At 37.0% G+C, this 26,345-nt stretch overlaps 1 protein-coding gene and 1 non-coding gene across 3 annotated transcripts in view; both read left to right on the top strand.

Moving 5' to 3' along the window:
• RASAL2 (RAS protein activator like 2) overlaps window positions 1-26,345 on the top strand; it is a 350,264-nt gene that overhangs the window by 7,497 nt on the left and 316,422 nt on the right. The gene's annotated exons all lie outside the window — the stretch shown is intronic.
• Window positions 10,852-11,041, top strand: LOC123325251. The gene has a single exon (XR_006540344.1). It is a non-coding gene; the product is annotated as a U2 spliceosomal RNA (small nuclear RNA).

The following is a 26,345-nucleotide window of genomic DNA, read 5'->3' as shown; positions in this document are numbered from 1 at the left end:
GATTGCATTCTTATGCCTCCATAAATTGTCTTCAGCATTGCTCAAGTTCTGTTCATATTGTGTCATTTTCAGTAGGCTTTCTAAAAGTACCCCTTACCCGACTCCTGAGTTGAAAAGACTGGTAATACTTGCAGATACTGTTTGGGAGAGCAAAAATTTACGAAGGAAAATATTTGACATAAGGCAAGAAAACAAAATTCAAAAGAATAGTGTGGAAAGTTAAAGAAAACTTTAAAGTTGATAGTCCTAAATATTTTCAAAACAATCCTTTAAGTTACCTCATTGAGGAAACTGGATCAGGAAGTTTAGCTTATTCCCAAAATTGGAGACAAATTCCACAGTTTGTCGGGATTAGAACTCTAACCTCAGATTCCTCAGCCTCCTGTTTTAGCTTTTAGATCTTACTGCTTTCCCTTAGGGAGATGGCCTTTCAAAACTGAAGGTCAGGAAAACTGGACAGTGAGAAATACCAGATTGTTAGTTTCACAGTCTTTAAGGGAAATGCTGGAAGTACCATTACCTAGGTAACAGAAAACAAAAATGGACAAAACATCCAGAAAGTAGGAGGATGAGAATAATCTCATAATGTGATTGTTAAGAGGTAGAGCAGAGGACAGATTAAATATTTTTCATCTCTAAATTTTTTATCCATAAATTCTTTATTCTGTAATTGGAAGTAATGTTTTAAGGAAATTTGAATGTTTCATTTATGATGCTTAGAAACCTGGATAATACCTAATAAGTTTCTGCCTTTTTAAATTTCTGACCTCTCTGATTCATAGCATTAAAAAATTAATACCTTTTTTCTTATTATGAGTATAATAGTGCTTAATGAATTTGAATTATAGGAAAAGCCAAAGAAAATTAAAGTCACCTGTAATTACACCTCTCAGATATAACTGTTCTTTTAATATTTTGTTGTATTTTATCCTTGTCTTTTCTGTGCAAAAATTGTACTTTTTTGTATGTATTTGGTATCATTGCATATTATTTTAAATCCTCCCTTGTTTCTTTTTTTTTTTAAAGATTTATTTATTTGACAGAGAGAGAGCGAGAGCAGGAACACAAGCAGGGGGATTGGGAGAGGGAGAAGCAGGCTTCCTGCGGAGCTGGGAGCCCGATGCGGGGCTCGATCCCAGGACCCTGGGATCATGACCTGAGCCGAAGGCAGACGCTTAACGACTGAGCCACCCAGGCGCCCTATCCTCCCTTGTTTCTAACAGTGTATTTTCTTAGGTTTTTAAAAATGTTTAAAACTTTTTCAAATATGTTTTTATTTTTAAATTTAATTAAAAACATAGGTAAACATTTCCATCTTTCAATATTCAAAAGACATAAAAAGATATTCCGTGAGATCTCTGTCACCCCTCCTCCATACCCCTCACTTACCATCTGGCAGGCAATCATTGTTCACTCCACACAATCAATAAATGTTTGAAATTCTTGTGTATGCTCAGCATACCTATTCCCTGCCCAGAGAAACAGATAAATAGATATGTAAAAACTCCACCGAGAGTGGGGTCCAAGAAATTTCGTTCACAAAAATATAAGGTCATGTTTTTTTCAAGGTTAGTGAATGGACTGGAGCAGGCCCGCAAAGGAAGTTGGCTGGGAGTTCTGGGGGTCTGGAGCCAGTTGTTAATTGCTTTATATCTGAATTGATATTATAATAGTTTTTACTGTGTATATTGCTTTTTTCTCCTTTTTTATACAAATGATAACCCGTTAAAGGAATTTATCTGCACCTTGTGTTATTCCTGCCTCACATCCCCTCTCTCTACACACTTATTAATATATTTTTGACATAGTTTCCTCTCAGTTTGTAAAGCAGTTCCTCATTCTTTTTGTGGCTATATAATGCCTGAATGAATCATAATTTATTTAACCAGTCCCCAAGTTTTCCTGGTACAAGTGATAATACAGTGAATAATCTTGAATATAAGCCATTTTGCTTGTGTATGAATATTTTTGTAAGAAAGTTCATAGAATCGCTAGGTCAAAGATATGTGTACTTGTAATTTTGAAAGATATTTCCAAATTGCTCTTGTTATAGGTTGTAACGATTTCTATTTTGCCAGCAGTGTATGAGAATGCCTATCTCTCTACACATAGGGAATTATCAAGAATTTTTGAATATGACAATCTAATTGATGAAAATAGTTTTAAATTTAAATTTTCATATCTCTTACATTGATTGTCTTACAGAGCCATTTAAATACATCCTTTTCTGTGAATTGTACATATCTTTTGCCCATTTTTATTGGGTTGTTGGATCTTTTTCCTAGTGATTTGTAGGAACTCCTTATTAAATAAGGAGGCTTTTATCTGTAATGAGTTGCCAGTATTTTCATTTGTCTTTTCTTTCCCTCTCTATAAGAAAATTATTTTCATGCAGTTGAATGTATTCGCTCTTTTATGGCTCTTTGTTTTTATGTTATAGTTAGCATGGCCTTTCCTATTCTGAGGTTATAAAATAATTCTTCCATGGTTTGTCAAGTACTTCTTTGTTTTCATTTTTTATACTTAAATCTTTGAACCATTTGGAATTCATCCTGCTATAAGGTATGAGATACAGATACAATTTCATTTTTAGAAAGATGGCTTTCCAGTTGTCCTAATACCATTTGTTGAATAACTCATCTTTTCTCCACTGGTTTAAGATGACTTCTCTATCCTTTGGTAGACTACCATTTATATGTTTTGTTTCTTTCAAGATTTTCTACTCTATTCTGTTGGTCTGTCTATATTGATGTGTCAGTATCACACTGTTTTATTACTAAGCCTTTATAATATGAAAACATAATTTGTTAATGAGTATAATTTAATATAACTTATTTAACCACTATCCTATTTTAGACATTAACATTTTCCCAAATTTGTATATTAATAGTCTACTGATTGTCTTTGTGCACAAGTCTTTGAATTGAACTTCTCACTGTTCCCTTAGGCTGAATTACTAGAAGAGTATGTCTTTATTTATTTATTTTTTTAAGATTTTATTTATTTATTTGACAGAGAGAGACACCGCGAGAGAGGGAACACAAGCAGGGGGAGTGGGAGAGGGAGAAGCAGGCTTCCCGTGGAGCAGGGAGCCCGATGTGGGGCTCGATCCCAGGACCCTGAGATCATGACCTGAGCCGAAGGCAGACGCTTAACAACTGAGCCACCCAGGTGCCCCGAAGAGTATGTCTTTAAAGGCCTGAGACTTGGTACCAAATTGGTGTGACCTTCCTGGAAAGCAATTCTTACCACAAATATATGAAATTATGGCCTGTAATTTAAATCCTACTTCTGTATTGCTACTTTCACAGTAGCAATTTTTGCGTAGCTTTCATATAGTGCCTTAAGCATTATTTAGCACGTATTAAAAGTCCTCAGAGTTCTAATGCTAATAACACTGCCCTTCAAAAAATGGAGTTGTTTTTTTCCAGTGGTATTCCTTTTCATTAATGGCATATTTCCAAATGAAAGAGGGAAGGGCATGAGTATAGAGTCAAAGCAGTTGGTCTGCTAAGGGTCAAATCCATGACCGTGGCTTTATTTATACTATTAGAGTCCAACTGAAATAACCTGACATAGACACATAATGGTTCAAATACTCTAAGAACATAGTTGGTGGCTGTCCTCTCAGCTCTTGGTGTCCTCCTTCTACTCTTTGTTTCTCAGAGTATTAAGAAGGAAGTGACATTCATGAAAATTCTTTTTTTTTTCATTTTTTTTAAAGATTTATTTATTTATTTGACAGAGAGAGTACAAGCAGGGGAAGCAGCAGAGGGAGAGGTAGAAGCAGACTCCCCGCTGAGCTGCGGGGCTTGATCCCAGGACCCTGAGATCATGACCCAAGCCGAAGGCAGATGCTTCACCAACTGAGCCACCCAGGCGCCCCCAAAATTCTTTTGAACATGTTTTGAATATAAGTTCATTTAGTTTTAGCTGCATGAACGACTAAGGTGTATGTCTTATATAGTACTGTGTTAAGAACTGAGGTTTTAGCATGGGTTTTATTTAGGTATATGCTAGGGAGGTTTATTATGTCACACAAAGCCTAATTCAAGGAATGGCAACGAGAATTAACATTAATGACAAAATTAACTGAAAATCTTTTCTTCAGAAAAAAAAAAGGGTAGGAAAATGAATTAGACTCTGGAAAATCATAGTTTATATAGACAACCAATTAACCAAATTTTCTTTTTTTTTTTAAGTACTTTTTTTAGAGCAGATTTAGATTCACAGCAAAATTGAGAGGAAGGTATGGAGATTTACCATATATTCCTTGTCCCGACATCTGCATAACCTCCCCGAATATCAACATCTCTGGCCAGAGTGACACATTTGTTACAGTTGATGAACCTACATTAACACATCATTATCAGGCAAAGTCTGTAGTTCATACTAGGGTTCATTCTTGGTGTATAAATTTTGTGGGTTTGGACAAATGAGTGACATGTATCTACTATTTTAGTATCATACAGAATCAATCAATCTTTCTTTTTCTCCTTTATTTTCCTTTCTTTTCCTTATATTCTTTTCCTTCCTTCCTTTCTTCCATCCTCCTTCCTTCCCTCCTTTTGATTTTATTTTTTAAGTAATCTCCATACCAACATGGGGCTCCAACTCACAACCCCGAGATCAAGAGTGTCATGCTCCATTCACTGAGCTGCCAGGTGCCCCTCCTACAGAATATTTTCACTGCCTTTATCCTCTGTGCTCTGTTTATTCATCTCTTCATATCCGCTACCCCCTACCCATGGCAACCACTGATATTTTTACTGTCACTATAGTTTGCCTTTTCCAGAATTCTATATAGTTGGAATCATACCCACATTTTCTTTTATCAGTTAGCTGTTTTATTTAGCATGTATTATATAATCATAAGCTTGCCTTACTAAGTCAGAAAGGAGCAAACTTAGAAAGGAACAAAGTAGTTTAACTTTTGACAATGATATAGAGCAGTTTGGAAGTGAAACTAGGAATCCTGTACCTAGTTAATATTTGTGGAGGCTTGTAGGAATTTTGTTTAGATTAAATTTGGGCAGGATATAAAATATAAATATCTTGCTCCCATGATTCCCTTAGGCTTCACTACATACAATTCTTTGTATTTGTAAATTTTTTTTTTAAGATTTTATTTATTTGAGAGCAAGCGAGAGAGTCAGTGAGAGAGAAAGAGAGAACATGGGCAGGGCGGAGGGCAGAGGGAGAGGGAGGGACTCAATCCCAGGACCCTGGGATCATGACCTGATCCAAAGGCAGACGCTTAACGGATTGAGCCACCCAGGGGTCCTATATTTGTAAACTTCAAGAATGCCTCTGAATGAGGAAACCCAAGGCCTTTATAACGCATGTTCCAATTTTGAAATGGGCTAGTTTTTCCCAGGTGGTTGGTGATAAGTTTGTAGCAACAAACAGACCTTGAAAAAGATGGCCAGGACAATACTAACAAAAGACATGTTTTGATATCTAAGAAAAAACTCTCTTTAGTATTTTCTGGTTTCATAAAAACTTCATAGTTTTCCTTTTTATAGACATGAGGATTTATATGACTATTTTTTAATCTAGCTTGATAACATGGTTAAGAAAGAACAGCATCATCTGTGGTGATTCCTATTAAAATAGAAAGGTAATCCAGAAGATTTGATAGGGCCATATTTCTTGCTGTTTTGTTTAAGTCAGAAAGTCTTAAGAGGAAATTTTTAGTTAGTTGCACTTTAGGTTATGTTTTTGGTATAAATCTTGATTGTCAGGCCAGAGCGTCACCTTGAAGAGGAGTTACTGTGTTATAGCTATTGGCCAGTAATCTTTCTTTTTCTGAAACTTAACTAACAATGATGTTTCTCTTATATAATCAGTAATGTTATTCCATTTACTTGTAAGCATATTATATAAAATTATGTTTTTACAAATTTTTCCTGCAATCTGAAATAGCCTGTTTTTTTTTTTTTTCTTTCAACAAATTTATGAAACATGGTAAGTCTTTATTTTTGGGGGGAAGTAGTCATGAAATAGTTAATGCTTTAAAGATTCTTGGTGAAGTAAGATTAGAATCTGGGTAAGGTTGGAATCAGTTCCAATCCAGTACCTTTTTTGTTTTTTTTGAAAGATTACCCTATCTTTATTATCTAAGTTCATAATTACTGTTTCCAATTTAATATGTTTGTGTTAAAATGTATCACAAGCTGTTTAAAGTAGCATTTTAATTCTTTTCTAAGTTGTTTTAGAGTTTAGCAGTAGGTCTTATTAATGCTCTCTGCCTCTTTCAGAGTTATGTAGTTAAGAATGGATATCGAGTTCTTCTTTGGTGAACTGCAGCAATAAAAGTGAAAATGCTTGATAGAATAACCAGTAGATTCTTTTTGTGTGTGTGTGGTAAAATATACATACTAAATTTCATTTTAACCATTTGTAAGTGTACAATTCAAATACAGTCCTGGGGCACCTGGCTGGTTCAGGCTGTGGACCATGGGACTCTTGATCTTGGGGTTGTAAGTTTGAACCCCAGGTTGGGTATAGAGATTACATAAAAATAAAATCTTAAAAAGGTTATTTTTAAAAATACAGTCACAATGTTGTGTAATCCTCATCACTATCTATACTCAAATTATTTTCATTATCCCCAACAAACACTCTGTACCTGGTAAACAATAACTGTCCTTTTTCCCCTCCTGGTAACCTCTATTCTACTTCCTGTCTCTATGAATTTGTCTATTCTAGGTACTTCATACAAGTAGAATCATACAATATTTTTCCTTCTGTGTCTGGCTTAGTTCACTAAACATAATGTCTTCAAGGTGGCATGTATCATCCTTGTAGCTTATATCAAAATTTCATTCTTTTAATGGCCAAATAATTTTCCATTGTAAGTATATATAACATTTTGTGTATTCATCTGTTGGTGGATGCTGGGTTGTTTCCACCTCTTGGTTATTGTCAATAATGCTTCTATGAACACTGGTGTGCAAATATCTCATTGAGAAGTTGCTTTCAGTTTTTTTGGATATGTACCTAGGAGTAGAATTGCTGGATCTTATGGTAGTTCTGTTTAACCTTTCGAGAAACAGCCAAACTTTTCCACAGTATCTGTACCCTTTTATATTCCTACCAGTAATACACAAGGGTTCCAGTGTCTCCACATTCTTGCTCACACTTATTTATTGTTATTTTCCATTCTTTTTGATTATAGCCATCTTAGTAGGTGTGAAGTGATATCTCATTGTGGTTTTGATTTTCATTTCCCTAATGATTAGTGGTGTTGAGTATCTTTTCATGTGTTTATTGGCTATTTTTAGATTTTATTTGGAAAACTGTCTTTTCAAATCCTTGTTTTATATTAGTTCTTAGTCAATATATTTGTATTTTTTATTTATTTTTTATTTTTATTTTTATTTTATTTATTATTCATGAGAGACAGAGAGAGAGAGAGAGAGAGAGAAGCAGAGGTAGAAGCAGGCTCCCAAGGAGCAGGGAGCCCGATGCGGGACTTGATCCCAGGACCCTGGGATCATGACCTGAGCCGAAGGCAGACGCTTAACCGTCTGAGCCACCCAGGCGCCCTATTTGTATTTTTTAAATTGTCAGTGATAGTGTTAATTATCCCATACACTAATCTTAACTCTAGTAATGGGGCCAGTCATGAGCATAATTATAGCAGCAACAATAATGACAAAGTAAAACTTCTTGGGTGCTTATGGTGAGCCAGGCACAGTTCTGGGTGCTTTATGCCTCTGAATTTATTTAATCTTCATGAATACCCTATGAAGTAAATACTTTTATTACCCTCATTTTGTAGATGAGGAATGAGAGTCATAGAGTTGTAAAGGAACTTGCTCATGGTGTATAGGAAGTAAGTGGCTGATGTGGGATTTGAATCCAGGCGGTTTGCTCTTGAGTTACGTTCTTTACTATATAATTTGGCTTCATACCTATAAAAAATTCAAACTGTTACTATAAAAGCATAAAGTGTGATGTTTGTTAATTTGAACCTTGAACCTGTAGTTTACCTATGTGTTTTATATACCACCATAACTGTAAACTGATGACATTTGATCTGCTGGATATGCTTTGGGTGTTACAATGTTTCTGAATATCTTTGTAGAATTGTCCAAGTTTTATTAACTGTATACAACATGAGAAAGCTGTATGTGGATGAATAGTATGATATTTCTTTCTTTTTTTTTTTTTTTTAGAGAGAGAAAGAGAGCACATGGCTGGGGATGGGGAGGGGCAGAGGGCGAGGGAGAATCCTAAGCAAGCTCCACGCTCAGTGTGGAGCCCAAAGGGGGGATTGATCTCACGACCCTGAGATCGTGACCTGAGCTGAAATCAAGAGTTGAATGCTTAACTGACTGAACCATCCAGGCACCCCATGATATTGCTATATTTAAAAAAAGTTAAGCCTGTTAGCTAACTAAAATTTATGTATTTTTAGCAGTAATACAAAATAGGAAAATTGTTTTTTAAATAAAAGAATGCCTTTCTAGGCCTGTTGTTTGTTTGATCGAGACACTGAGAATACTGAAATTTAAGAGACCACACCGTCTTAAGAACCATGAGTTGTATTCATTCAGTTGTTCATTCATTGGGACCATGAGTTGTATTCAGCTTTATTTATTCCAGGATTTACATTTCAGGTGGCTCTCCACTTTAATATCATTAGTTCTAAAAAGAGGATCTGCTTTCATAGAGCCAGGTAAAACCAAATATTGATCAGAGTTTGGCCAGATAGCAGATATTTTAGGATATTTCTAGAATTCACATGTGCTTCTCTAAAAGCCCAGGAACAGTGGCCTCTTGATGGATCTTACCTGCTTTCCTCTTAGTTCCTCTTGAACCTGGCTATCCTTGTGGTACATATGCTTTATAATTTTAATCTATCCTGAAGTTTGTATTTCAAGGACTCAGAAACTTAAAGGATGATTTATACATAGTAAAATGTGTGAATTAGTTCTGAAATTTAACTTCTTTCCTACTAATAGATTGTAATTTCTCAAAATCTGTGATTTTTTTTTTGAGCTATGGACAATGTAGCAAGGGGAAGTGAGGTATAGTCTTAAGTTCTGATCAGTTCATCTTTTTTTTTTTTTTAAAGATTTTTATTTGAGAGAGAGAGAGAGCATGAGTGGGGGTGGGGTGGTTAGAGGGAGAAGGAAAGAGAGAAGGAGAAGCAGACTTCCCGTTGAGCAGGGAGCCCTGATTCAGGGCTTGATCCCAGGAGTCTGGGATCATGACCTGAGCTGAAGGCAGATTCTTAACCGACTGAGCCACCCAGGTGCCCCGAGTTCATACATCTTTAAAAATATGAGTTCATATGATGTTTTTGATATGCAACTATACATATTTAAAGTATAATTTGATAGGTTTTAAAATATGTTAGTAACTGTGCAACCATCACCACAATCAAGAAAATGAGCATCTAGTTCCTCTGAAAAGTTTCCTTGCCTCCCTTTGTAATCTGACTGCCCCATCCCTCCTACCACATGACCAGATAAACAGTAATATGCTTTCTGTTTTTATGGATTAGTTTAGGTTTTCAAGAATTTTGAATAAATGGAATCATACAATATATACTTATTTCTAGTCTGGCTTCTTTTGTTCAGAACATTTTGAAATTCATCCATGTTGTTTCACATATCAGTAGTTAATTTCTTTGTATTGCTGAGTAGTATTGAATTCCATTGGCTATTCCACAATTATTTATCAGTTCACCTTATTTATTTATTATTTTAGAGGGAGAGAGCATGTGCATGTGGGGGTGAGGGTGAAAGGGAGAGAGTGAATCTCAAGCACAATCTGCTGAGCACAGAACCCGATGCAGGCTGAGAGGATATCAAGAGTCGGACACTTAAGTGACTGAGCCACCCAGGCACGCCTATCAGTTCACCTTTTGATGAACATTTGGATTGCATTTTTTTGACTATGACAAATAAAGCTTCTGTGAACATTTGTATACAAGTCTTTTTTTTTTTTTTTTAAGATTTTATTTATTTGAGAGAGAAAGAATGAGACAGAGAGAGCATGAGAGGGGGGAGGGCCAGAGGGAGAAAATCTTTGTGATCTAGGGCTACATGAAGATTTTCTTTTTCTTTTTATTAAAGTTTATTTATTTTTAGTAAGTCTACACGCAATGTGGGGCTCAAACTCATGCCCCTGAGATAAAGATTTCTGAAATAAAAACCAAAAGCACAACCCACAGAAGGAAAAAAAAAATCAACATCATCAAAATTCACCCAGGCACCCAATTACTGTAATTTTATAATAAGTTTTGAGGTCAGGGATGCCTGGGTGGCTCAGTCGGTTAAGCAGCTGCCTTCGGCCTGGGTCATGATCCCAGGGTCCTGGGATTGAGTCGCACATCGGGCTCCTTGCTCAGCAGGGAGCCTGCTTCTCCCTCTCTCTCCCTCTGCTTGTGCTCTCTCTGTCAAATAAATAAAATCTTTAAAAAAAAAAAAAGTTTTGAGGTCAGGTATAAATCCTCTAACTTTGTTTTTCTTTTTAAAAGCTATTTTGGCCAGGGCGCCTGGATGGCTCAGTCAGTTAAGTGTCTGACTGTCAGTTCCGGCTCAGGTTGTGATCTCAGGGTTGTGATTATCTCTCTCCCTACCCCTCTACACCCCCCTCCCCCACCCTCCTCACCCCCCCCTCATATGCGTGCATTCTCTCTCTCTCAAATAAGTAAGTATATAAAATTTTTTAAAAAGAAAAAAGTTATTTTGGCTAGTCTAGTCATTTGCCATGCCCATATAAATTTTAGAGTCAGTCTGCTAGGGGATTAATATCATAACAATATCAAGTCTTTCAATTCAGTACATGTCTCTATTTTGTCTTTAATTTCTCTCTACAAAGTTTTCAGTATATATTGCTTCTCGGCCTTTTGGCTAAGATCAAGTGTAGTATCTGTTCTTATCAGTTTAAAGTTTTCAGTATACAGTCTTGCACATTTTTGGTTAAATTTGCCCCTGAGTATTTCATAGTTTTGATAATATTACAGCTTGTATGATTTAAAAAAATTTAATTCAATTATTTGTAGCTAGTATACAGAACGATAATAGATTTTTGCATTTCATTTTGTATTCTACAGACTTGCTAATAAACTCATTTGCTATCTCTAGTGAATTTTTTTGTAGATTAAATTGGCTTTTCTGTATAGAGAATCATATATGTTATCTGCATATAAAGACAGTTTTACTTCTTTTCCAAACAGGATGCCTTTTATTATTTTTTCTTGCCTGATTACATTGGCTAGAACTTTCAGGATGATGCTTAATAGAAATGATGGGAGCAGACATCCTTTCTTCTTTTAGCTGAAAAATGTTCAGGGACTCCTGGCTGGCTCAGTCAGTAGAGCATGTGACTCTTGATCTCTGGGTCATGAATTCAAGCCCCACATTGGGCGTAGAACTTACTTTTAAAAAAAGAAAAAAAAGAAAAAATTTTCAGTCTTTTACCATTTAAGTGTGATGTTAGCTTTGGGTTTTTTTTGTTGTTGTTTTTCTGTAAGATGCCCTTTATCAATTTGAAGACGTTTTCTTCTGTTCCTAGTTTCTTAAGAGGGTTGTTTTTTGTTTATTAAATCAGGAATGGATGTTGAATTTTTTTGTGAAATGCATTTTCTTTATTGAGATGATCATATATTTTTTCTTTTAGTCTTTTAATATTAATTACATTTTTTTTTAAGATTTTATTTATTTATTCAACAGAGAGAGAGACAGCGAGAGAGGGAACACAAGCAGGGGGAGTGGGAGAGGGAGAAGCAGGCTTCCCGCCGAGCAGGGAGCCCGATGCGGGGTTCGACCCCAGGACCCTGGGATCATGACCTGAGCCGAAGGCAGAGGCTTAACGACTGAGCCACCCAGGCGCCCCTACATTGATTTTTTTTTTTTAAAAGATTTTATTTTTATTTGAGACAGCATGACCTGGCGAGGGGTGGGGGGCAGAGGGAGAGGGAGAAGCAGCGGCAGGGAGCCCAGCACGGGGCTTGATCCCAGGACCCCAGTTCCATGATCTGAGCCAAAGGCAGACGCTTAACCAACTGAGCCACCCAGGCACCCCTAATTACACTGACTTTTGAAACCAACTTGCCATTCTGGCATAAACCTTACTTGGTCATGTGTTATTAACCTTTTTATGTGTTGCTTAATTTGTTTGATTTGTTTTGCTAAAATTATGTTAAATAATTTTGCATCTATATTCATGGAAAAATACTGGTTTGTGGTTTTCTTTTGATATCTCTGGCTTTGGTTTCAGAATGTGCTGAAATCATAGTATGCATTGTAAGGTATTACTTTCATGTTTAATTTTCTGCAAGAGTTTGTATAGAATTGGTACTATTCCTTGTACATTTGTTAAAATTCATCAGAGAAGCCATCTGGACTTTGACTTCTCTTTGTGGGAAGATTTTTCACTTCAAATCCAATTTCTTTAATAGATATAAGGTCATTTATTGTTTGTGTCTTTGTAGGATTATGTCAGTTTTGTCTCAGTTGTCAAATGTATCAGCATAAAATGTTCACAGTATTTTCTTATTTATTTTATTTTTTTTAAAGATTTTATTTATTTATTTGACAGAGACACAGTGAGAGAGGGAACACAAGCAGGGAGAGTGGGAGAGGGAGAAGCAGGCTTCCCGCGGAGCATGGAGCCCGATGCGGGGCTCGATCCCAGGACCCCGGGATCATGACCTGAGCCGAAGGCAGACGCTTAATGACTGAGCCACCCAGGCGCCCCAGTATTTCCTTATTTTAATATCTGTAGAATCTCTAACAACGTTACTTCTTTCATTCCTGATATTGTAAATTTGTGTCTTACATATTTTATCCCCCATCAGTCTGGTTTAGGTTTATCAATTTTACTGATCTGAGAATCAGCTTTCGGTTTCATTGCCTTTTTAAATTTCTTTTCTTTGTTTTTAATTTCATTGATTTCTCTTCTGATCCTTTTTTCTTTTCTTCTGTGTACTTTGGGTTTCATTTGTCATTCCTTTGCTTGCTAGTTTGTTAGTGTAGAATCTGAGGCCAGTGATTTGAGACCTTTCCTCTTTTCTAGTAAAGGCATTTTCTTTCTTTCTTTTTTTAAGATTTTTTATTTATTTGACAGAGAGAGCACAATCAGGCAGAGTAGCAGGGAGCCTGCTTCCCCCTCTCATTTCTCTTTCATTATTGTTTTTGGGGCACCTGGGTGGCTCGGTCGTTAAGTGTCTGCCTTCAGCTCAGATCATGATCCCAGGGTCCTGGGATCGAGCCCCACATTGGGCTCCCTGCTCTGCGGGAAGCCTGCTTCTCCCTCTTCCACTCCCCCTGCTTGTGTTCCCCCTCTCGCTGTGTCTCTCTCTGTCAAATAAATAAATGAAATCTTTAAAAAAATATATATTGTTTTTGACCCATGAACTATGTAGAAGTATGTTATATAATTTTCAGGTATTTGAGGGTTTTCCAGCTATCTTTTTATTACTGATTTCTGATTTGTGGTCAACAATATACTTTGTATGATTTGAATCCCTTTAAATTTACCGAGACTTGTTTTATGGCCCAGAATGTAGTATACACTTAATATGTATTTTTTGCTGTGGAGTGTTTTATTAACATCTATTATGTCTAGTTGGTTGATAGTATTGTGCAAATCTATATTCTTCCTGGTTTTCTATTAGTTATTGAGAGAGATTTATTGAAGTCTTTGGCTGTAATTGTGGATTTGTCAATTTTTTCCTGCAGTTCTACCAGGTCTTACTCCATATATTGACGCTTTATTAGGAGCATTGGCATTTAGGTGTATTGTATCCTCTTGATGAAGACATAATGTTATGTACTTTATTTTTATAAACTGTCCCTTTATCTCTGGTGATATTCTTTGTTCTGGAATCTGTTTTATCTGAATAATACAGCCAGTCCCACTTTCTTGAGATTTGTGTTAATATTGAATATCTTTTTCCATCCTTTTACTTTTCACCCACTTCATTGTTTATATTTAAAGTCTCCTGGGGCGCCTAGGTGGCTCAGTCGTTGAGCATCTGCCTTCGGCTCAGGGCATGATCCCACGGTCCAGGGATCGAGCCCCGCATCGGGCTCCTTGCTCCGCGGGAGGCCTGCTTCTCCCTCTCCCACCCCCCCTGCTTGTGTTCCCTCTCTTGCTATTTCTCTCTCTGTCAAATTAATAAATAAAATATTTTTTTAAAAAAGTCTCCTGTAGGTAGCATAAAATTGGGTTTTGATCTTTTATCTAGTCTTGCAACTGGGGTATTTAGATTATACTTAATATGATTAATTATTTATATTTAATGTGATTGGTTGGGTTTGAATTGAATGGTTGGGTTTAAATCTATCCTATTTATTTTTTATTTGTGCTATCTGTTCTTTTCTCTCAGTCTTTTAATGCTTTTTGTATTAATTGTGTATTTTTTTTGTAATTCTTTCTAGCTTTTTTGTATTATTTTAGTGATTACTTTATAGTATACTTATTTTAGCTTATAACAGTTTAACTTCAAGTGATTTTATACTGTTTCATGTATATGTAAGAACCTTATAACATTATACTCCCATTTCTCACTTTTTGGCCTTTGTGCTATTGTCATACATTTTACAATACTTATGAAGCTGTTGATGTTGTTTTTGTTTTATCTTTCAGAGAGATTTAATATAAGAAAATATAAGAAAATAATAATTTTAGTTGCTTTAGGCCAAAGGGCAAATCTAGTCCTTACTAATCCATTTTGGCTGATAGCAGACATCCTTCTATATCTGGTTTGGGCCTGAATAACAACGCGTCCAAGGGCAAATCAGTAGTATTCTTTTCTTTCTGCAATTTCAAATCTGGTGTTTGCACATTATCAGGTATGTATGATCTTGAGCTCTGACAAGTTGGGTTTCTTTAGTGCCTTTTACTTTTTCAAAGTCAGTGCTCCAAGGAGGTCACCACATCGCTTTCCTGTCATTCACATAGCTGTCTAACTCAATACAACAAAAAATCTTCATACGCTACTTTAAATTCCTCCAGATATACCACAAACTATTAATGGCACAACCCTGATTACAAATTTCACAGCACATGTCTTCCCGTAAACGGTGGAGTGGAAGTTGGGAATGCTTATTTGACCTGAATAAATCACTGAAATATTTTCTTCCCCTCTTTGAAGGTGCTGATTTTTGGCAAGCAAAGTAAATTTTTCTAGGTTTAGACTAAACTTCCTAAGCTTCTTATTAGCAAGTAATTAGCTACTATACCATGCTAACTATTAGGTTTAAAAACAGTAATTTTTGCTAAATATATCATGGTAAGCAAAGGTGTGGGGAGCTGGTGAAGGGGCTGCGCTTGGCTCACAGACTACATGGTGTGGTGCAGGCAGTGCAATGCTGTCTATACTTGTTGGTTCACCGTAGATATTTTGACTGAAAAAAAAACAAACTGACTTAGGAACAAATATGTATGTTGGCAGGTCTAACCTAAGGCGGCAAAATTATTATTTTTTAAGGATTTATTTATTTATTTTAGAGAAGGGGGGAAGAGAGAGAGAGAGCAAGCAAGCAAATAAGCAAGCACAGGGGGAGGGGCAGATGGAGAAGAGAATCTTAAGCAGACTCCCTGCTAAGCGCAGAGCCTGACCCGGGACTTGATCTCACCACCCTGAGATCACAACCTGAGCCAAAACCAAGAGTCAGAAGCTTAACCAACTGTGCCACCTAGGCACCTCCTAAGGCAAAATTATTTATGGGCCCTCTCCTAATAGTGATTATAGTTTGGTCAGGGAAGTAATTATTAATCAAACACAGAATAAATATATAATTATAATCTTACAAATACTGTATATGAAAGTACATGGTGTCTGTCCTGAGTGTGTATAACTAAATGATCTAATTCAATTTGGGAGAATGGAAAGGGCTTTCTTGAGGAAGTGACTGAGATCTAAAGGGTGAATGGGAGTTAACTAGGTGAAAGGTATTAGGAATGGGTGAAGTTCCAGGTGGAGAGGTTCCATAGATTGGTGTGCAGCAGAGAGACCAGTCAGAAGGTTATTGCATTTTAGGCAAGAGAGGATGGTAATTTGGGCTAGGGAGATGATGGGCTAGTGGAGAAGAGAGAAGTGGACAGACTTAGGAGATATTTAGGAGGTTAAAATGGATAAGATTTGGTGAAGGATTAGATATGGGACACTCGGTATGGGGAGATATGTCAAGGGTAACTTCTAGTTTAATGGTGAAGAAAGACTGGAGGGATGTTGGTACTATTTACTAAGATACAAGTTTTTTCCCCTAGTGAACTGGAAGCCTTTTTTCTTTCAGAGAAATATGTATTTTATTTAGGGATTTTTCCAAATCCTAGGCATCCTTTAGGACCCAGCACAAATATGACTTCTTTCTTGAAGTCTTTCCTGACATTTCTTTATCTACTTTCCCCTATAGCTAGAAATAACTTTTGTGGGGCGCTTGGGTGGGAGGGTCTTTAAGCATCTGCCTTTGGCTCAGATCATGATCCCAGGGTCCTGGGATCGAGCCCTGCATCAGGCTCCCTGCTCAGCGGGAACCTCTCCCACTCCCCCTGCTTGTGTTCCTGCTCTGGCTATCTCTCTCTCTGTTAAATAAATAGAATGTTAAAAAAAAAAACAAAACAAAACTTTTGCCTTCTTTAAACTTCTATTAAACTTTGTTTATATTTCTGTTATGGAACTTTTCATCATCTAACTTGTGTTCTACTTATTTGTGTATGTTTCCTTATTGTTTTGAAAACTGCTTATTGAAAGGGAGTGTTGTTCATTTTGATAGTTTCATAACTAACAGTAACTGTTTCTTAAATGAACACACACTATGGCCTTATGAAGGTGTGGGTTCCATGAGGGAGTATACTATTTCAGTAAATTAAAAGTCTTGTGTACATTAGGGTATCAACATACAAGAAGAATTCATTAGAGTAATATAATGGTAGAAAGGTCTTTTTTTTTTTTTTCTTTAAAGATTTTATTTATTTATGTGACAGAGAGATAGCGAGAGCAGGAACACAAGCAGGGGGAGTGGGAGAGGGAGAAGCAGGCTTCCTGACGAGCAGGGAGCCCGATGGGACCCGAACCCAGGACCCTGAGATCATGACCTGAGCCAAAGGCAGACGCTTAACGACTGAGCCACCCTGGTGCCCGAAGTAGAAAGGTCTTCTCTGAGTCCATTATTTAGATCATTAACCATTATTAAACTTTATAACTTTTTAAATAAATACTTCAGTTAAATAATACTTTTTAAAAATATGAATACTTTTGTTGAAAGTTTCTTAACAAAACAGGTTGTTAATTTTTATCATTATCGGTTTAATTCATCAGTCTGCAGTTGATGAGCTAAGCATAGGCTAATATAATGCCTAACCTTTGTATAGGACTTATTAACCATTCAAAACATATTCACACATAATATGTCTCAATCTGATCTCATAACAGTCCTGTTAGAGGTATTTTTTTTTTAAAGATTTTATTTATTTATTAGAGAGAGAATGAGAGAGAGCGAACACACAAGAGCGGGGAGGGTCAGAGGGAGAAGCAGACTCCCCGCTGAGCAGGGAGCCCGATGCAGGACTCGATCCAGGGACTCCAGGATCATGACCTGAGCCGAAGACAGTCGCTTAACCAACTGAGACACCCAGGCGCCCAGAGGTAAAGTATTATTGTTCTCATTTTGCAGAGCCATGCCGTATATTGAAGGATACTTTTGAAGACCTTGGAATGAGACTATTTTGTGTTCTCTCTCTCTCTTTTTTTTTTAAGGATTTTATTTATTTATTTGTCAGAGAGAGAGAGCACAAGCAGGGGAAGCGGCAGGCAGAGGGAGAAGCAGGCTCCCCGCCAAGCAAGGAGCCCGATGTGCTACTCAATCCCAGGACTCTGGAATCATGACCTGAGCTGAAGGCAGATACTTAACCAACTGAGCACCCAGTCATCCCTGTTTTGTGTTTTTAAAGGTCAAAATAATCTTTTTTACTTTCTTTAGTAGAGTTAACTGGAAGTCTTTGAGAAATAAAGTAACTGATACTGGTTAAATCATAATCTTTTTGATGATTTGACCAGAGTAGCTTTACGTGGTAATATCTCACTCAGTTTAAGTTTCTGAGATGAACTCAACTCTAACCCATTCTGATTAAGTACTGTATGATGTTTTCTTTTTCTTCTTTAAGATTTTATTTATTTATTTGACAGACACACAGTGAGAGAGGGAACACAAATTGGGGGGGGGGTGGGAGAGGGAGAAGCAGGCTTCCCGCTGAACAGGGAGCCCAATGCAGGGCTCGATCCCAGAACCCTGGGATCATGACCTGAGCCGAAGGCAGATGCTTAACGACTGAGCCACCCAGGCGCCCCTGTATGATGTTTTCATATGTTAGTTAAAAAAGTCCTTAAATGAGTCTTCTAAGTAACTTGTAAACCTGCATTTTAAAATAGATTTACTTATGTTTAAAAATAAAATACACCTCAGTGAAGGAAGTAGCAAAATCTTATAAATAAAACCCAATTAAAATTTGGAATATGACAATATGATTCTTTCAAAGTGTTAACGGATAATCAAAGCAGGATCCCAGCAACCTCCTTTTCCCCAAGTTTTCACAAATCATGTGTTTCATAATACATTTTCAAGTTTTTCCAGGTGAGTGTCATCAGACTTACTGGTCTCTAGTTCCTAAGACTTATCCCTAACTGCTTTTTGAAAATCAGTATGATATTTTCTTTATATAAGATCACCTTCTAAAATTTTGTGAATACATTTTTTAATCTTTTTCCAATTTCCTCTTTTTTTTTAAAGATTTTATTTATTTATTTGCCAGAGAGAGAGAGACAGTGAGAGAGGGAACACAAGCAGGGGGAGTGGGAGAGGGAGAAGCAGGCTTCCTGACGAGCAGGCAGCCAGATGCGGGGCTCTCTCCCAGGACCCTGGGATCATGACCTGAGCTGAAGGCAGACGCTTAACAACTGAGCCACCCAGGCACCCTCCAATTTCCTCTTAATGTTCCTTTATAAAAAAATGTATTTTGTTCACTAAAGGATTAAAAATTTATATTTGTGTAGCTCTTGGACATGTGTGATATACATTTCCCTTCATGTTCCTCATAACAATTTTATGAAATAAATAGTTATAGGTAAGAAAACTGGGTCTAAAACAGGTTGTGACTTTGCTCATAGTTAGAGACCCCAGTTCAGTGTTGGATCTACTTTCTGCTAATAGAAATCAAGTAGTTTTGCTTTCTCTTTGTCATTTGTTGTCATTATACTCTTCCCCCCCCAAACCTTAAACCTTTCTCTGCTTTGTTCATGTTTCTGTGTACATAGCTTAAAACAAACAAACAAAAGCAGAAACCTCAGCTCTGCTCTTTTATCATTAGCATTTTTCATTAACCTTACCCCATTTTTGGTTTAGTCTTCCTGATACTGTTTTTCATTTCTGGGTTTCTTTGGAAACTTTTGGAGATAGATGCTTTTTAAAAGCTAAGCCTTGCTCTAGGATTGCCTCATTTTTTTTTTTTAATTTTTTAAAAGATTTTATTTATTTATTTGACAGAGACACAGCGAGAGAGGAACACAAGCAGAGGGAGTGGGAGAGGGGGAAGCAGGCTTCCCGCCGAGCAGGGAGCCTGATGCGGTGCTCGATCCCAGGACCCTGAGATCAGGACCTGAGCCGAAGGCAGATGCTTAATGACTGAGCCACCCAGGCGCCCCTGCCTCATTTTTTTAATGGTATTCTGTCTTGAAAACAAAGGGTACCCTGAGTCTTCCTAAAGGAGCATGGAATCTATGGAGCTGATTCCTGTTGCTACTCCTGAAAAAAAAAATCAATGACTAAATGTGCCATCAGTCTGAGACTCATGAAATGTTGAACTGAATGGGTTTGGAATGTTAGGTGAAGTGTGAAAACATTAGTGTGCTTTATCAGCAATCCTATTTTTGTCTGGTATAAGAAAAAATAGATAAGTATGGGACCGCTCATCAGTTTTCTAAAACTGACATCAGAGTTGAAAAAATAGAGTATTTTGGAAGGCACATTAAGTCAAAAAGAAAATGATGCTGTCTGCTTTAACTGTGCTGAAGTAAAAAATGGAGACTATGAAATTGGCATGGCCATTTGCTTAAATAATATTTTCATGTCCTCAGGAACGAAGACTGTAGTCGGAATGCAGGAAAAATGATCGGATGTCAAAAATGACCTGAGAAGTCATTTTTCTGTTGACATCCTAGCATGTCATCCTAACGTGTATGCAGGAACAAAATGAATCAAAATGACTGATTCATGAACTGACTGTACTATTTGTTAGAGGCAGGTATATTTGTGGTGCATGAAAAACCATTATTGGAGAGCTAGGATTTTTATAACCAGTAAAGTTTTATTTATTTTTTTTGGCATATCTTATGTAAAATTATAGCTGGGATAAGTGTAGTTTTTACATTAGTGAAGAATTAATGATACAGATTTGTCAGATTTTATAGTCTAGCTATTGATCATAAAAAATCTGTAGTATTTACTTTCTATTTCTTTGCTCACACATTACTCTGGACCATTTAATTGCATAGTATTCAAATTTTATTTTTATTTTTAGATCTTAGTTGAGTTGACCAGAGGCTAGTGGTAATAAATACCAAATATGGTATAGTCTGATAGAGAATGCTAGAATTTTATAACATATAACATTGGTGCCAAATTCAACATGTCAACTAGTGTTATTAAAAATGAGTTTTTTAGACCATCTATATAAGAATCACTGGGAATGCTTTTTAAAATGCAGATCACTGGATCTTTCCTACCCCCATCTCCCACTAATCAAAATCTGCAGGAGCTATGGCTAAGGTGTATATTTTAACAAGCACCTAAGTAATTTGGTTGCATATTAAAATTTGAAACCTTTTACAGAAGATTCAATATGTTACACATATTGCTCTCCTGTTTAAAATGGTTGAATTAGGAGATCTTTGAAGGCAGGGAAGAACAAGAGTATCTATTTTCATTTTAAGAACCAAATATGTTGTACACCTTATATAGTGATATATGTCAATTATTTCTCAGTAAAACTGGAAAAAAATTTTATCACTTGGGGGAGAAAAAGAATCAAATAGCTTTTTAGAGGTTTAAAACAAAGCTAACATATAATTTCAGCATTAATTTAATTTTTCGGTTCCTCCTGAGGATGCAACTTGGACTTCAACTTTAATAATTCAGGGCTTTGAACATCTGATGTTTGTTTAAGCAGGGTAGAAAGTACTGTAAGTCTTCTAAAGACTACATTTCAGTTCCTGTTGGGCTGAAGAAATACAAATAAGCTGCACATTCAACTTGCCTTCTGGTCCCCCCTTCGCTATATACCCTCTCATTTCCAATGTTCTTCCACCTGTCTGTTTTTCCAAAATTGGCCTTGATTTAAAATATAAAAAGAGAAAGGAGGGGGGAAAAAATGAAATTTTTTATTTAATGGTATATGAAATTTTGCATTATGATATGTTTATGTCAGGATTTTCAAATTCCCCCCACCCCTTCAAGGAAAATACCCAGAACCCCAGAAAAAATGAAAGTGGACTTGCTCAGGTTATATCCATGGGTGCTCCTGAGGTACTTCTGGGTACTCAAAGGCTTTGGGTATAAAATTTGAAAATCACTGGAAGGAAAGTAGTTAATATTTATTAAATTATGAGTAGGGAGAAAGGAAAGTCTGAAGTGCTGCCAAGGTTGTTTAATCCTTAGAGCAATGGTTCTTAAGCTGGGTTAATTTTGCCCCCCCTGGGGACATTTGGTCATGTCTAGAGACGTTTTTGGGTGTCATGTCTGGGGTGGAGGGAGGGGAGCCACTAGTCTCTAGTAGAGGAGGTCAGAGTCTTGCTACACTTTCTACATTGCCCAGGACAGGCCCTATGACAGGGGATTGTCCTGCTGCAAATATCAGTAGTGCCTAGGTTGAGAAACCATGCCTTAATGAAACAAGTTTTTAAAAATATGATTTGGTTTATAGACCATATTCCCTGCACCTAAGAGTTCCGTGGACAAGAGGCAAATGTTTTTGTAAATGAGTAGCTGGGTAGATTGTCATGATAGTATTGTTAGGTTACTCTTTCATAAGGGTGTTTATTTTGCAGATATTTTGATAAAACATAAGTTTTCTTTCAACAGTTTCAGAAAAATCTTTAATAAGAAAATGGGTTATTTCTATTTTATGTGTGATAGCCTATTAGATGTGTGCTGCATAAGACAATAACCTCTTTTTTTTTTTTTTTTTAAAAATTTATTTGAGAGAGAGAGCAAGCACAAGTCAGGGGAGGGGCAGAGGGAGAGGGAGAGAAGCAGACTCCCTGCTGAGGGAACATGACTTGAGGTTTGGTCCCATGGCCCTGAGATCACAACCAGAGCTGAAATCAAGAGTCAGATGCTTAACTGACTGCACCACCCAGGTGCCCCAGCCTCTCTTTTAGAATTGCCCTCTCAGGGTACCTGGGTGGCATAAACATATTTCTGTTCATGTACCATCATTTTAATTCAGTATTAGGGAAGTGCTATGGGAGACAAGAAAAAAAACTGGAGTTTAGAATGTTACGTTTTAGGTTTGAGAAGTTATTGCCTACCTTTTTTAGCCAGTAATAGAAATATCCTGGGGGAATTGATGCCCGAATGTTAATTAGAAAAAGTATGTTAAGAAAGTTCTGGTCACCCCAAATGCTTCCTTCAACCTAATTTCCTCTTTAGTGGGTACGTAACATTTTAGCCAAGTCTTGTGGCATTAAATATTTATGTGTACCACATTTCAGATCATTTTTGCTTTATTATCAGGGGAAATTTAAATATCATTAGTGAGGATTGTTGGACCTATATTCTTACTACCTTACCTAAAAGTTTTCCCTAGGTTTTTTTCATAAGGCATTGGGATGGTATCTCTTCATAAGCAATGTAGCATATATACTTATTTACCTCTGTCAGGAATCTAATAACTAGACATGGAGTTTTTCATAAATCTTGTAGAAAATTCAGCACCTTGAAGCTTTCTATGGATGTAGAAAACAGCAGTTAGCAGTTATAATTTCACCCAGTTTTATGGTCAGTCACACTGGTGAACACAGATTTTACTTAATTTTTTTTCAGTATTAAAGTGGTGGAGAATGATTTTATTAAGTAGAAATAAAAGATATTTGAAAAACAATAATTTAACATGCATTAGAATGCATTATCATCATGTTTGGTGTTACATTTGCTAGTTCAGTATATATAGGAGATTACTTTCGAGTTCACACTGTGTGGAAACTGCCACCTCTGTCTGGTTACTGTGATTTGTAAGGTAAGTTCCCAAAGAACTATTTATATTATGATAGACCATTTTTCAGTTTTTTGCTGTCTCTTTGGTTATTCCTAGGGTATTGCCATGATAAAATTAATCCTTTGTCTTTAGAAATAAAATGTGTAGTGGGAGGGCGGTGCCTGGATGGCTCAGTTGGTTACGCATCTTGATTTCAGCTCAGGTCATGATCTCAGGGTCCTGGAATCGAGTTTCCGCGTCAGGCTCCATGCTCAGCAGGGAGTCTGCTTGAGGAATCTCTCTTTCTCCCTCTGCCCCTCACCCTGGTTGTGCGCACACACACACTCTCTCTGTAATATAAATAAATAAATATTTGAAAAAAAAAAAGAAAATGTGGGGCCCCTGGGTGGTTCAATCAGTTAAGCGTCCAATTCTTGAGCTCAGCTCAGGTCTTGATCTCAGTGTTGTGACTTCAGGTCCTGCATTGGGGTCCACACTGGGCATGGAGCCTACTTAAAAAGAAAAAAAAAGAAAAATGTAAATTTGGAGGATAAAACTAGAAACTTTTTTTTAAAACTCTAATTAGATGGTCAGTTGTTGTCTTACATATTGAATACTTATTAAGAATCTTGTGAAAGCAGAAATGTTTAAGTTGGTCATAGTAAAATAAAATAAATTATAGTAAAATATAACAGAATTTATCATTTTAACCATTTTTAGGTGTACAGTTCAGTGGCATTAAGTACATTCACACAATTGTGCAACCATCACCAGCATACTTCCATAGAACGTTTTCATCATCATCTTCTTCTTCTTCTTCTTTTTTTTACTTTACTTGAGAGAGAGAGAATGAGCAGTGGGGAGGGGCAGAGGGAGAGAGAGGGAGAGAAGCAGACTCCCCGCTGAGCAGGGAGCTGGACGTAGGGCTTGATCCCAGGACCTGGAGATCATGACCTGAGCCAAAGGTAGGCACTTAACCGACTGAGCCACCCAGGCGCCTCTACTTTTTCATCTTTTTAAACTGAAACCCTGTACTCATTAAACAGTAATTCCCTATTCTTCCTCTTGCCAGCCTTGGCAACCACATTCTATTTTCTTTTTTTTTTTTTTTAAGATTTTATTTATTTGCGAGAGAGAATGAAAGACAGCATGAGAAGGAGGAGGGTCAGAGGGAGAAGCAGACTCCCCACCGAGCAGGGAGCCCAACGTGGGACTCGATCCCGGGATTCCAGGATCATGACCCAAGCTGAAGGCAGTCGCTTAACCAACTGAGCCACCCAGGCGCCCCACATTCTATTTTCTATGCTTATGAATTTGACTCTTCTAGGTACCTCTTATAAATGGAACCATACAATATTTGTCCTTTTGTGGACTGCCTTATTTCACTTAGCATAATGTCTTCAAGGTTCATCCTTATTGTATGTAGCATGTGTCAAAATGTCCTTCCTTTTTAAAACGGAATAATATTCCAGTGTATGTAGAGACTACATTTGTTCCTCCATTCATCTGTCAGTGGACACTTCGGTTGCTTCTACCTTTTGACTATTGTAATGCTTGTGTGAACATTGGTGTACACATACCTGTTTGAGTCCTTGCATTTAGTTCATTTGGGTATCTACCCAGAAGTGAAATTGCTGAATCATACATTAATTTTGTATTTAAGTTTTTGAAGAATCTCCATAGTGTTTTCCACCGTTTTACATTCTCACCAGCAATGCACAGGGTTCCGGTTTCTCCACAACCTTGCCAATGCTTGTTATTTCTGTTATTTTGATAATAGCCTTCTATTGGGTATGAAGTGGCATCTCATTGTGGTTTTAATACCACAAGTTTATATACATATATATATATATAATGGAAAATGTCTCTGCAAGTATCTCATTTTGTTTTGCTTTTGAGATTAAGAACTTAAAACTATTTTTCACAAGAATATATATGAACTTTCTCATTCTGATAATGTATGTGATATTTTAACTAGCTTAAAATTGGATTGTCCTAGGATTCCTGCTCTCTCATATTTAGTAGCTGGGACTGTTGAACAGATGCAGAACAAACAACTGAAGAATCTGTTCTGTGCTTTAGTGGTTATTTTCCAATTCCTCCTCCTCAAACTCTCCCAGCATACATATATCTGCATCCTCTTCACTGGGGGTATATCTTACTCACTAGTTTTCAAAAGCTGTGATTCTAGTTCTATTACTAAACAAATGATTTTTCTCACGTCTCTCCCGCCCCACTGCAAAGTTTTGCTGTGACTAGTCATTCTTTGCAAACATCCCATGAGTTTAAATTCTTAGGAACTTTATGGTCTTGTGATTTGGAGCCACAAAGATATTGCATTGGGTCATGTGTAATCTCCCTACTACAGCAAAAACATAACATATTTAACATTTTCTATCATAGTAGTTTGCTATTAAAAGCTATGTAAGGAAAGTACTCTAGCACTAGATTGGAAAGTAGGGATGCTACATTTTAGATTAATTGAGAAAAACATTTTGAAGAATTAAAGAAGGTATTTTTTTTTTTGAAGATTTTATTTATTTGACAGAGAGAGACACAGCGAGAGAGGGAACACAAGCAGGGGGAGTGGGAGAGGGAGAAGCAGGCTTCCCGCGGAGCAGGGAGCCCGATGCGGGGCTCCATCCCAGGACGTTGGGATCATGACCTGAGCCGAAGGCAAACGCTTAATGACTGAGCCAAGTAGGTGCTCCATAAAGAAGGTATTTTTTTAAAGATTTTATTATTTTTATTTTTTTAAGATTTTATATATTTATTTGACAGAGAGAGACACAGCGAGAGAGGGAACACAAGCAGGGGGAGTAGGAGAGGGAGAAGCAGGCCTCCCGCTGAGCAGGGAGCCCGATGCGGGGCTCGATCCCAGGACCCTGGGATCATGACTTGAGCTGAAGGCAGACGCTTAACGACTGAGCCACCCAGGTGCCCCTTAAGATTTTATTTTAAGGAATCTCTACACCTAACATGGGACTCAAACCCATAACCTCGAGATCAAGAGTTGCACACTCCCAACTGAGCCCGCCATGTACCCCAAGAAGGTGTTCTTGAACAGTAGAGACTTCATTGTTCATAAATTATATGGTGGTAATGAGAGAAATTGTACTGCTGATACA

Source organism: Neomonachus schauinslandi, chromosome 6 (genome assembly GCF_002201575.2).
Source record: "Neomonachus schauinslandi chromosome 6, ASM220157v2, whole genome shotgun sequence".
In the NCBI taxonomy this organism is placed as follows: Eukaryota; Metazoa; Chordata; class Mammalia; order Carnivora; family Phocidae; genus Neomonachus; species Neomonachus schauinslandi.
The sequence above is the reverse complement of the archived record's forward strand: the minus strand, read 5'-3'. Positions and strand labels throughout refer to the sequence as shown.